We start from the raw sequence: 12502 nt of genomic DNA on the forward strand, positions 1-12502 counted from the left end.
AAGGCAGAGGAAGTACGGAAGTTGGGGAGAAAAGTAAAAGCTGGGCTTACACTTGGAGAAAATACATTACACATATGTATATACATATAAATAGAACAGAAAGTGCTCTCTTTTGCGAAAGACCCGTCACCTTTTCTAAGTATGACTTATCAGTCAGAGGCAAATAATGCAGATATATGTCAATTGTGGTGATATAATTCTCATCTTATCTGTATTTTCAGTGTAATAAAGATTCGAAAGAGTGCTCTGTGCTCAGTGCTTTTGAAACCCTTGAGTAAGCTTCACCAACTCGCATTACTCAAGCATTATTTAATATCTCAGTTATACGCATTTTATCTAACAAAAAATGGTAATGATAACGCTGCGAAAGAGACAGGCAGGCGATGATAGAAAGAGAGAGAGCATGATAGAGATATCGCTAGATAGAGACAGATACAACACGTGCTCGTATTTCGTATTCGTTTCAGGTCAATTGAGTTCACTGTCACTTTCACTCACTGTCGTCTGCAAGCAACAAGTTTGTATTTATTTACTTTTAGTTTTGTTTAAAGCCACTTTGGTGACACTTGGCGGCTTGGCAACCAAAAGCCAAAAGCCACAGCCAAAACAACAAATACTATTAACGAACAGTTAATCAAGCAGAGCCGGCTTTTAACTGTGCATTTTGATTGTTTTGATTCGTTTTGTTTGATGGCCAACCACCAGCGATTTATTGGTATTTATGCTTTGTTTTTCTGTCGCCACTTTTGCGGCTTTTATAGCTGGTATCGTTTTATTTTTGGTGAAAAACGGACAAACATAACATTACAATTCACGGGAAATGGCACAGGTATTGAAAAATGGCAAACTAAACAATGTAGTAAATATTTAAACAAACGTAACTAACAAATAGATTCTCTGTAATTTTATTAACATTTAGTTTTCATCAATTTTAAATATTAAACCCTCCTTTTAAGCCAAAGAAACCCCTATGCTAATAATGCTAATATTATCGGGTTTCAAAGTACGGGAAGTGACCACTTCAAACGATAATCCAATAATTGGGTGATCATGAAACCAAGATTGCCATTTATAACCATCAAGAGCCCCACCGAGTGATCCACAAAAATAGTTATATGACCTTTCGTGCTTTAGATTACCCCAATCGAATGTTTGGAAAAACCTTCTCGTTCCCAAAAAAAAAAAAAAAAAAAACAAAGAACACAGCGAACGGTGAAAATATTTTATCAGTTCGAAGTCACAACCGTAACCCGAAAGTTATTTTATCTGTGCGGAACGATAAGATTAACTCAAAGAATCGAAAGCACACAGATTATGCATACTTTACTATATACATCCATACATATATGTACATATGTACATCTGTGCATGGACGCATTCTAGTGGGTCAGACCCACCCAATCGATGGCAAAGTCAGTGAAGGCCAACCACAAGCTCAACTCAAGCGGCAACTCCAACTGGTGGAACCACCCACCCCCGCCCCCTTCAGTTGGCTCCCTCCCCGGCCACGCCCCCCGGTTTCCCCGCCTCTTCAACCTGCTCCGATATATGTACCAAGTTGGAGCCGCAGTTTCAGTTCGCGTTCGCATTCGGATGCGGATTCTTGTTCTTTGCATTCCTGCCAAGTGAAAGTCGCTGCAATCAAGGCTATATGCAGCTCCCATGGATTTAGTGGCACATACCACAGAACTTCCTGCAACTCATAATAGAAGTTTACGTTCTGTATCTTTAAATTGCATCTAGGCAAGTTTGGGTTACGGCATATTGAAATCCCTTCCAAAGCCGATAACAAGTAAATTCATTCAAATGTTGAAATTCCAATCCCTTAAGATTTTGTTCACACAAAAGGCAGGTATTCCATCAAACAGAAAACTACAAACTCTTTGAGAGAAGACCAAAAGAATATCAATTAGTGGTAGGTGTACCAGAAACATTGATTTTTAGAATTTACCTTAAGAATCTACTGTAAGAATGATAAAAATGGTGGAAAAGGGTTCCATTCCGTGAGCAAAGTAAAGTCATACGATAATCCCTTGGCAACCCAATGCGGTACGTAATATTTTCGTGAAACCCTATCGCAAAGTGAATTCCATTGCCATCATCACACCCGTCCAAATGTGGGAAATGTGTCTGCTTCTAATTACCCGCCGTAAGCAGTAAAATCAACTGAAATTGGAGACCCAAATGGATTTATTAGCCGTCGTAACAAGGATGTGGATGTGGAAATGCGAAGGTAGGCGAAAGGAAAATGTGAAAGGTCAAAGGATCCGATCCCATACTTCAAAAGAAGCCACCTAAAAGATACAAAAATAAAAACGCCAAGGCAGGGCACATTGGCCATATGGTGGGAAGATTCCCACTCATGATCGTTACCCAAGTACAGGTGCCTTTAAATAAATGGAATAATTCCATTTTACAACTTAGAAAATATATATACAAATTGTAAGTCCTGAATCTCATCTCTTTCACTGGCAAACTTTTAATTGGTTCAGGTCAAATCCTATTTAACTACTATATCTATTGGGCATATTTTTTTCGAGTGTATGTGTGTGCATGTCAAGACATTTCCTGCATTTCCTCGCTCGTCATGGGAATCTAAGCACAAGAAAACCTTTATAAGAAGAATCACCCCTAACAAGTGTTTGCGCCTTGCGCATAATTTAAATAAGACACTTTTGTGTTATCTGGAATTTAATCTCAACTGTTTTTTGTCCTGGTAGATACATATATATCTATTGCTTTATCGGCTGCCGCCAGCCAACTTTAGATAAACCTCAAATTCTTGCAGTTTCAACTAAAGCACAATGATCTTCAAACTGTGGGGTTTCACTATTTTTTGGCACTCGAACAAAACACAAAAAATAAACATTTTTTAGTCGTTTTTTATTATTATTTCGTTATATTATTTTTACACTTTTATGCGAACCGTTAAAATAATTGTGTTAAACAATTGCGGTACCGACGACGGCGGCCAGCGACGGCGACGTCCGACGACGACGCATTTCTGAAGCGAAGTGAAGTGCGGCCGCAAAAACAAAACACTCACGGCACTCACACTCACACACCAATCGCAGCCGCCGAAGAGACAGAGAGAGCGAGCGTAAGATCGCGTGCACTCGCAAAAATAGCGCGCTACTAAACGAAATAAACTACATATATATTTTATAAAACAACTCTCAGATATATACAAAATATAGTTCAAATTAAAATTAGCATTATTTTAAAATATATTTATTAGGGATTTTAAATTATTGTTTGCAGTGTGCTCAGAGAGCATAACCATTCTCTCTCTCTCGCTCTCTCTTTTCACCTGCGTTTGGCGTTGGCAAGTGCAGGCGGTGTCAGTGGCTCTCAAACTACTGGCAAATGACCACCGGGCAAGGAGAACAACAACAACAACAAACACTGCGCAGAAGAACTTTGTCAAGCGTAACGCAAACTCAAATGCGCAGAACATAAAAACAAAAAAAAAAGCAGCAGGAAAAGGGGATGCAACCATCAACAACAACAACGACAGCTAAATTAGAAGCAACAAGTGCCCAGAATGCGGATATATGGTATTAAAAAACTCCCTACACACAGAAAGGGTAAAATAACGAATCAAATGATATGATAATGATATAAATACAAATGAGCGGACTAAACATTTTAAATTGAAAACCTACATAAAAATCATAAAATGAAAACCAAAATTCCTAAAACAGTTGCTACGTTTTGAAAGGGATCTATACCTTTTATAGCTATGCCTTTTTGCTCGGCCAACTAATTGATCCTAAGTGGATCATATACATCTTATATACAAATATAAACCGATGTGACCTATGCCATCCCATAATCCATATACCCGCCCTTCCTGGTAGGCGCTGAATGCAAATTTAAGTGGAATGGGCGGGAGTTTGAGGAGGAGGGAGGAGGGTTTGGCCTGAAACAAAAGGCAGGGAAACGCAGAGTTGACGCCAGGACGTCGTTGGCATTGTTAAGCGGTGTACTTGCTGTTTTTGTAGTTGTAGTAGTTGTTGTTGTTGTTGGTGGCAGGAAGGTGAGGCAAGGCAAGGCAAGGCAAACTAGACACAGAATGCCATGAACGATTGACGACGATGTCGGCGACGCCTGATAATGACGATGGTCGGATGGTAATCATCATCATTAGCAGTTTCCTTTTTCCACTTATTCTGGGACCAAAACATCACCACATCACCAACACAACACCAACAGCAACAACAACAACCACATTGGTCCGGCCTTCAAGTGCATTTGCAATTGTTAGTGTTTGCTAGGCATTTATTCCGCTTTTCAGCTGAAATTCTCGCGCTATGAAACCAAACGAACTGGAAAGCTTCCTTTTTCCACGAGCAAAACTACAAAACAGCAAAACTGCAAATGCGGTGGAAAAACTCGGCAACATTCGCATAATTAATGAGAGAAACGAAACAGCAGAAAAAATAAATACATAAATTCAATTTGTTGCTAGACTTACTAGTACAGTACTGGTTCGGTAACACAATGTTTAATACAATCACAAATTATAGGATATATTTATGTTTACATTTGGAAAGTATTGGTTGGGCAAGTATTCAATATGAAATAATAATGTTAACCCGCAAAATGATTAAAAATGCCTTCTTTGCCATAAGTTCTTGCTCCCTAGTGTTCACTGTACCCGATTTGTTGCTACCATTAGCGGCATAATTATGCATCCGCCTAAAAAAAGAGAAAGAGTGAGTGGCCAGTAGTTCTGTGTGCTGGTGTGTGAATTGAAGCTCATCGGGTTCTGACTGCAGACTGCACTTAATTAATTCATTTCGCACAGGTTTATCTCCTAACCGGCTCACCACTCAATCACTCAATCAGGCGAGTCATCAATCAAGTCGTAAGTTTCCGTTCTTGAGCAATTATATATTTGCCTTTCTTTGGCTCCATCATTCATTCATTTACACACAAATTCCCATTGTTCGGTCAGTGACTGTCAAACTGTAAGCAACCAAAACTTCCGTTCGGCTTTAAAAATGAAAATAAACAAACAAAAAAAAAGCTTTGTCATCAGCCAAAATGCGAGCACACAATAACTAATGAGCAATAAGTCGCCGGGGAGGTGGGAAAATATATAACGAGGAGGTGCACAGAAAAAAACTTGAACTTTGTGTTATGATAAAACACGAAATATAATCGGATGCACCTGCTGGGTTTTAGGCTTAGCTGTTCAAAGTTCTTTGTAAGAACACCACAAAATTCACTTAATTTAATGCTTAAAAGTTTATTTTTCTCTGTAACTGAAAAGTTTGTGGTTTCGTTATTGAAAACTTCTCAGCTGTTTTCGAGCAGCTGGTCTCGTTTTATTGTTGGTATTTTTTTTCGCAGTTTCGCGTGCTTAAGACAAAGTTGCTCGACTGGTCCATTGTCTTCAGCATCTGGGCTTTATGGCTCGAGTGTGTGTTTAAACAATAGATTTAGACGCACACAGATGCAGGTGGAGAAACAAAATGTTAAGTTCGTTCACCATTTCACCCAATTTTCGATGGCTTTTTGAGTGTTTTGATTTGTTTTCCGTTCCGTTTCGGTTATTTTTGGTTTTGTTTTGTTCTGTAGCCAGTCAAAATAAGAACGAGGTTCAGAAGTGGGTGGCAGGTTGTAATTGTTGCGCTTCGATGACCTCAAGGTCGCCATCTCTTCTCACCTACTGATTTCAATTTTAATTTAACTCAAAATGGGCAGTCACTGAATTGGCGCCATCTAGACTTAACATTTAACTCGAAGGCGACCTCTAGCGGAAATGATCATGCAATTGCTTTAAAACTGTAGTATCAGAAAGATAACACAGTTCTTAGTTGTAGCAATAGAATAAAATAAATAAATAAAACCGACATCAATTAAGGTTTTATTTGACTGACGATTCTTTCGTTTGATTAAAACGTACTTTGAAGATCGCATGCTGCTCATCTTAACAGCGCCATCTAGACATCGAACTATGAAACTACTTACAAAAAACGTCCGCTGTAACCATTTGGCGTGTTGGTGGACGGTTATTTTACACGGTAAAAAGTACGTAAATTTCTGTTGGCAGATCATTTGTTTGTAATATGAAAAACATACAGAAATCACCATTTTAATATTAAAAGCTTAGAAAAAAACCTGCTTTAATTAGTTTTTATAAAATTGAACTATTCGATTTGTGTAAAAATGGAACACTTTGGTTCCACTTCTTTTTTCTTGTTTTTATGAAACATATTAGTTCTGAATCTATTGTCTTTGGTCTTTTGTTTTTTGTTGTTTCTGAGTATCGTCGCCAGACATAAATAATTTATTACTTTTTGGCATTTGTTTGGTTTCCCCGCTGTCCCATTTACCCCAATAGTGTTTGTTGTTTCCCCTCCTGTTTTAGGTATTTTGTTGATTTTTGTTATTGTGTTTTTCGGGGGGTTGTTGCGCTTGCAACATGCATCGATCGCCTGGGGCTGATAAGATATGGGAGCTGTGACTTGGGAGCCCTGCCTAGTTTAGTTTGGTGCAAGTATATTCATATGTAGACTGGAATCTCTGCATTCTGGAACTAGTACTCAACTACGACTCACTGCACCCATGGCATGTGTCAGCTCGGTGCTTGCATTTCATTTGTCAGTAGAAATAAATGCTCGTTCAAGTGGGTCATCCATGCGGCATACCTGTTCGCAGTGTCCCACCAACTGTTGTTTCAATTAACTAGCTGTTATCTTACCTGCAAGTAGATAGAAATGAAAAAGAAAATTAGTTTTAGATTACCAACGCATTTTTTTGTGTGTTCATTTTTGGGGTAGGCAATAAATTGGAACAGTGATAATAAGTCCATTGATATGTTTACAAAACTAGGTTACACGTTTTCCTTACGATAAGTGCTCTAGTTAGATATTAAAATAAAAAAGTTGAATCATTGCGGAAATATGTGGGCTTCAAATAGAAATTATAAATAAACCTAAACAATTCGAGTTTCTTCATAGTATAAATAGAGGTTTAAACTTAATGAATTTCATAATTATAAATAATTTCATAAATAAACTATCATATAAAATTGAAATGTATTTTTTCTTTGCTAGGCATTTGTGTCACTTTTATCTTAAAGACGAATTAGTCATGCATTTTGCGTCTCCTATATATACAGTGTGCGTTCTATAGAGTGAACTCCCTTTGATATTGTATATTAGAAAACTTTAATTACTCAGATCAACATATATGAATATAATGTCCAGATTATATTATAGTGTATTGAAATTCTGTTCAAATACATTATGAAATGTTTTTATCGTATGCTTACTGTATCGGTAGTGAACTTCCCTCGCTTTTTTTCATAGCCTGTTGCTCCGGCCACGTCTCATTTCATTTGACACTCTCTGAATCTTTTGGACCATTTGTGCGGCTTCCTTTCTGTTTTCCACCGCTCGACTCCACTCGCCACCTCCATCCCACTCCAGCCACCAAACCACCTCCCACCGCCCACCACCCACCGCTAAGTGGATTTACTGTCGCTGCGTGCGCTTTATTAGCCACCGTGCACCAGTTGGTCGGCGGATGACGATGTCTCGTGCTTGCGTTACATTTTCATGCAACAAGCTACAGCAACAACAAGACATGGGGGGAAAAACTAGGGGGGGCAGGGGGAGGATGACAATTGGGAGCGGGGCGGAGGGAGAGAAAATGTTTTTCTAATGTCAAAGACACGATCAATTACAAGCGGCTTAAAGTCGGTGGCTCGTGACTGCCCGCTGTTGTTGCTGCGGTTGTGTGGTTACTGTAGTACAGTGGAAATCATTTTTACAAATATTTGGGAAAATAACATTACGGATTTTTTTGCTATTCCTTAACCACTTTTTTAAACCAATAATATACTTTTTATTTTACGAATATATTATTTACTATTATTATTCCTGTTTCAAACTTGACTTGTAATATTTTACAATTTTAGCTGACACTGCTGGCGTAATAGTACTGTATAATTTCATAATTAAAGGTTCCACTGTACGCGGTCGTTGTTGTCGTGTGTTGGGGGTGGGGCCTCCATATGGATGGGATTACGAGGGAGCGGGCTGCGGGGGAAATCTTTGGGGAGCCGCACTCAAGTCGCACTTTGATTTGACACGCAGTGAGCGAGGGAAACGTGAGAGGAATGGCAGTGTCAAAGGCAGGGAGCTCGCGGGGAATGGGAATGGAAACGGGAACGGGTATGGGTATGGGTAGGACCAAATCTAAACCAAAACCAAGCCAAACCAAACCAAACCCAAGAACCAAGCCAAGCCAAGCCGAGCCAAACCCCTGACATTTTTGAGCGAGTGGTGCCTGACGTTTATTTATGCATCTGCTTGCTCTGAATTTTAAAATGTGCTGAGTATCCTGGATTGCTGGGGATGGATATGCCGTGTGGGAAACTATTTAACTAATGGAGATGTGTGCATAGGGAATGCGCCAAGATAATTCTGAGAAAAGCCATGAAATTTAAGCCATACACAAGGCTCGTAAACCGAATACTCATGAGGGATTTCAAATCAGATCTATTACACATTAGAGGGCTTGTAAGTTTTGAATAAAGTTTGTACAGCATTTCGGTTAGCTCTTAACACTTATCCGATGAGTAATTCTTCCCATTAGCAACATGATCTAATGATTCATCATTATTTGTCCCATTTAGAGCACTTATCTTGTATTTTCCTCCATTTTTTTAGCCAAGTCACTTAGCGCCAGCGAAACAAATCAAAGTAATACAAAAACTGACCCAGAGAGGCAACGAACAAAGAAAATCTAGAAAATACCAGTCGCTCCTAATTGTAATTGTCTAAGCGGCTTGGCTTGGGTCACTTCTTCCTCCATAGCTGACAAAAAAAAAAAACGAAGAAAAGAAAAAAACAAAGTTAAAACTAAAACAAGACAACAATAAACCAATCGGATATTGCGCAAGCCTAAATTGTTGTTTTCATTTTGGCCTGCGTAGTTTTTTGTATCTTTGTTGTTTATTGTTAATGTGTGTGAATTTCCGCAATGCCATCAACATGTTTAAAAGGGGCGATGAAATGGGGGGGGGGATTGCTTTCAGGGGTCAGAGTTCATTACAAAAGCTCGTTCGATCGTGGTTATGCAAAAGCCAAGCCAGAAAGAGATAGGCAATTCGAGTGAAAGTGAGATGGCAACAGGTGATGAAGAAAATGAAAAAGCCAAGACAGCGTCAAAGAAAAGAAACGACGGAAACGCATTTATTTCAAGGCAAACCAGCTGGAGATAAAACGTGGAGATGTAGCTGCAACTTCACTCAATCAGTCAATCAATCATCCAATCAATCAAGTGAATAAGGTAAGGTAATCCCATCGACTGGGTCCCCTACCAAAACCACAAAGAAAATGCCGAACAACAAAGCGCTAAGAAAACCGATCCTCTTTCCAACAGGGCAAACTAATAAATTGTAACTTTAGGATAGAAAATATTTTACTTATTTATAAATATTACATATTTTTAGCTTTGTTCTACACCAAAAGCATAGAAGAATATTTTAAAAGCCCAAGTATAAGATCATATTATATTCAAATTTACGAGTGCCTACTGTATTTGGTAACTGGATGCCGCTTTGGGGATTTTTTTCTGACTGTTCTTATTATCTTCATTCTTCTGCTGGCCAAACAAAAGCAAAGATCGGGTGGAGAAATGCAAGATGAAGAAAGGCTTCGTCTTATTCTTATTCTCCACATCGCCGCTGTGGTATCCAAAAACAATATAATTTATTGTTTGCGGAATTGAAAAAAGAGACGACACACCACACACGCACAAAGGAAAAAAGAGTAAGCCGAGATTTACATTCATGTGTGTCGCATGACACAGAACGCAGCCGTACAGTGAATAACAGCGATAAGTTATTATGGAAGTGGCAAGATAAATTCATTTGTTTATTGCCAGGAAATACGATTTTTGGTCACATTTTGTTTTAAATTTTCCTTTTTTTTTTTTGCAAATTATAGTACGTATTTCAACTTGAAATATACACATAACTTTTGTGCCATTCTAGAGGTCCCACTGTAGCACCATAGAAAGCGTTAAATGAAAGCTTCCTTTTTCAGACACCAAACAAACGCAAGACAAGCTGGCCAACAAACAAAAGGATCGCAATTTCATGCTAAATGCCACTTAAATACGTACTTCAAATAGAACTACAACAAAGCCCCTTTCTATTATACCCACACCATACCACTTTTATATGCCTGTATACACATATATATATATTCCCTGGCACACCCTCTTTTTATCTGTGAATTGTAGAGACCTGCCATAGTTGAGAGAATTCCATCTCAGGTCGAACGATTCCCGAGGTTCCAGGAATTCGTTCGAACGACAGGGGACACAACATTAAACCGAAATAAGAAGATACATTTATGGGCTTGGTTTCTGTGCTTTGGAATCATAAACATTAATAATTTTACTGTGCGGGCAAATACACATTTTGTGGCAAGAATTCCGGCTTCCTAAAACTCTCAAAGGAATGATCAACCAAAAGAAACCCTGAACCAAGACAACCCTGTGCAAAAGTTCACATCATTTCGTAAGCTGGCTTGCGCAGGCCAACAAAAATAAACAAATATTTCAACACAAATAACAATTATCATAAAGAAACAGAGTTGAAAATAAAGTAATACTATGGAAATATACTATGCACAAAGGCAAGTACAACGCGATGACAAATCTTTTTTTATGCTTCCCTTTTTTGGGTTAAATAAAAAAAAAGGTTATTATATAGAAATTAAATTTACTCTTTTCTGGTAGTTTTTTATTGTTCATGGAAGTGAAATTAAATGCCCAAAAATGCTTAGAAATTATGAGGGGCGCAGAGTGGAAGCGTTTGTCTCTGCATTCCACAAAAATAAATGGAAAGTGTTTGGGTGACTTTTAGGCCATAAATAATGTCCAATGAAAAGTAAAAGAATTGTTTAACTGATTTTTATTGAAGATAATCAGAAACTGAAAGCGAAGTAAAAAAAAGAATAACTAAAATATAGTTATATGTTAAAATTATTTATACTTTTTGCAAGCCAAAGAAGATTTGTTGGTGTTTCCTTGTTATTTGCCCACCGATTTGAAGTCAACGCGTGCAAAAAAGTAGGGTTGTTGTTGCTAAGCAATTTCAAGGCCAAGCCAGCGTTGTTGTTAGTTTTATTGTTGTGGCATGTGGGTGCATTGTACACACACCTCTGCTTACGTACATACAAATGTACATGCACACATATAAATGTGCGATAGCCTGCTCAATTGGAACGACTCTTTCTCTTCGTCCGCCATTTGCCGCCAGTCGTCGAGTTTGTCGCCTCAGTCTTTCGTTTTGCGAGAACGCAAAGTGAGCAAATGAGAGCGTAAAATGAGCGCATGCGAAAAAGAGCGGCGAGTGGCTCTCTCTCGCTGGGCAAAGAGCATCGCCCCCGCTCAAAGTACAGTGGTACCTTAGCATCTTTAAGCAGAAATAATAGTAATAAACAAATAATAATCATATAAAAACTATACATGTTAATTGTTACAAATCATAAAGTGCACTGCAAGTTTAAGCTTGCTCATTAAACAAAAAAACCACCTCATCGAGCACTGACTGTCTATAATTAATTAAACACGTTGGGGAGGCGAGTGCGCAATTTAGATTGGGCGTGGCCCAATTGCGGGGGCTCTTAGAGTGGCTTTAGCTATCGCCGTTGCCTTTTGCGGTTTTGGCTCACCTTCCTGCCTATTTTTCATTTTCATTCAAAAGCATTTGCACGTGCAGCGCCTACGAAAAGCGGTCACGAAATAAAAGCAAAATAAAAAACCCAAAAGAAGCCAAAAGAAGCCAAAGTCGAGACAAGACTATCTTTACAGCCTTTTGCGAAGTGGCCTTCATCAACGACATTCTTTGGCACTGCCTCTTATTTCTCTCTTTGGATGAATCATTTGTAAAAATTTCACGTCTCTTTTTTTGTTTGGTATTTTTCTAGAGGAAACACCTGGATAAATACAAATATAGGGAGATAAAGGCGATAGGTAGTTTTATTTAGGGGGAAAATATACAAACTAGTGACTCACAGTCGTCGGCCAAATGTTAATTTCGGGCTGACATATGCCTAAATACAACTACAACAACGTTTATTAATTGGGGCCGAACAAAAGCTGTTCCAAAATTAATGGCTGCGTTTATTTGATTTCTGGAAGTATCGCCTTTCATTGCCCGCCAAAGCTAAACTGAAACTGACCTAGCCCAAAAAAAACGGCGCAATCCCAGCTTTTCGCCTCTTTTTTTGAACTCAATAACCGTTGGCTGCCAAATCACTCGGCATTCCAGCCAGTCAGGCTTGGTGTTTTTTGCATTATTTCTTTTTTGTTACTTTGCATCACCGAGAAGAAAAATGCGGTTTTTGTTGATTTCTACTACTTGCTTATTTTTGCCTTTATCACCGAAACGTGAGCGACGTTCTGCTTTGAGTCTTACGTTTTTGGTTATTACACAAATTGAAATTGAAATAAAAACGTTAAGAAAACA

The 12502-nt window shown here is 38.5% G+C and overlaps 1 protein-coding gene across 3 annotated transcripts in view; it reads right to left on the reverse strand.

Annotated features, from left to right (window-relative positions):
- The window catches only part of LOC122623215 (partitioning defective 3 homolog), a 35345-nt gene that overhangs the window by 13544 nt on the left and 9299 nt on the right, over nt 1-12502 (reverse strand). Inside the window, exon 1 of one of the 3 annotated variants that reach the window (XM_043802229.1) lies at nt 2927-3005. The exons of the other annotated variants lie outside the window; for them this stretch is intronic. The gene's annotated coding sequence lies outside the window, so the exon portion shown is untranslated. Of the gene's footprint in view, nt 1-2926; nt 3006-12502 lie in introns of those variants that run through there. 3 annotated transcript variants of the gene reach the window in all.

This window comes from Drosophila teissieri, chromosome X, assembly GCF_016746235.2.
Source record: "Drosophila teissieri strain GT53w chromosome X, Prin_Dtei_1.1, whole genome shotgun sequence".
NCBI lineage: Eukaryota > Metazoa > Arthropoda > Insecta > Diptera > Drosophilidae > Drosophila > Drosophila teissieri.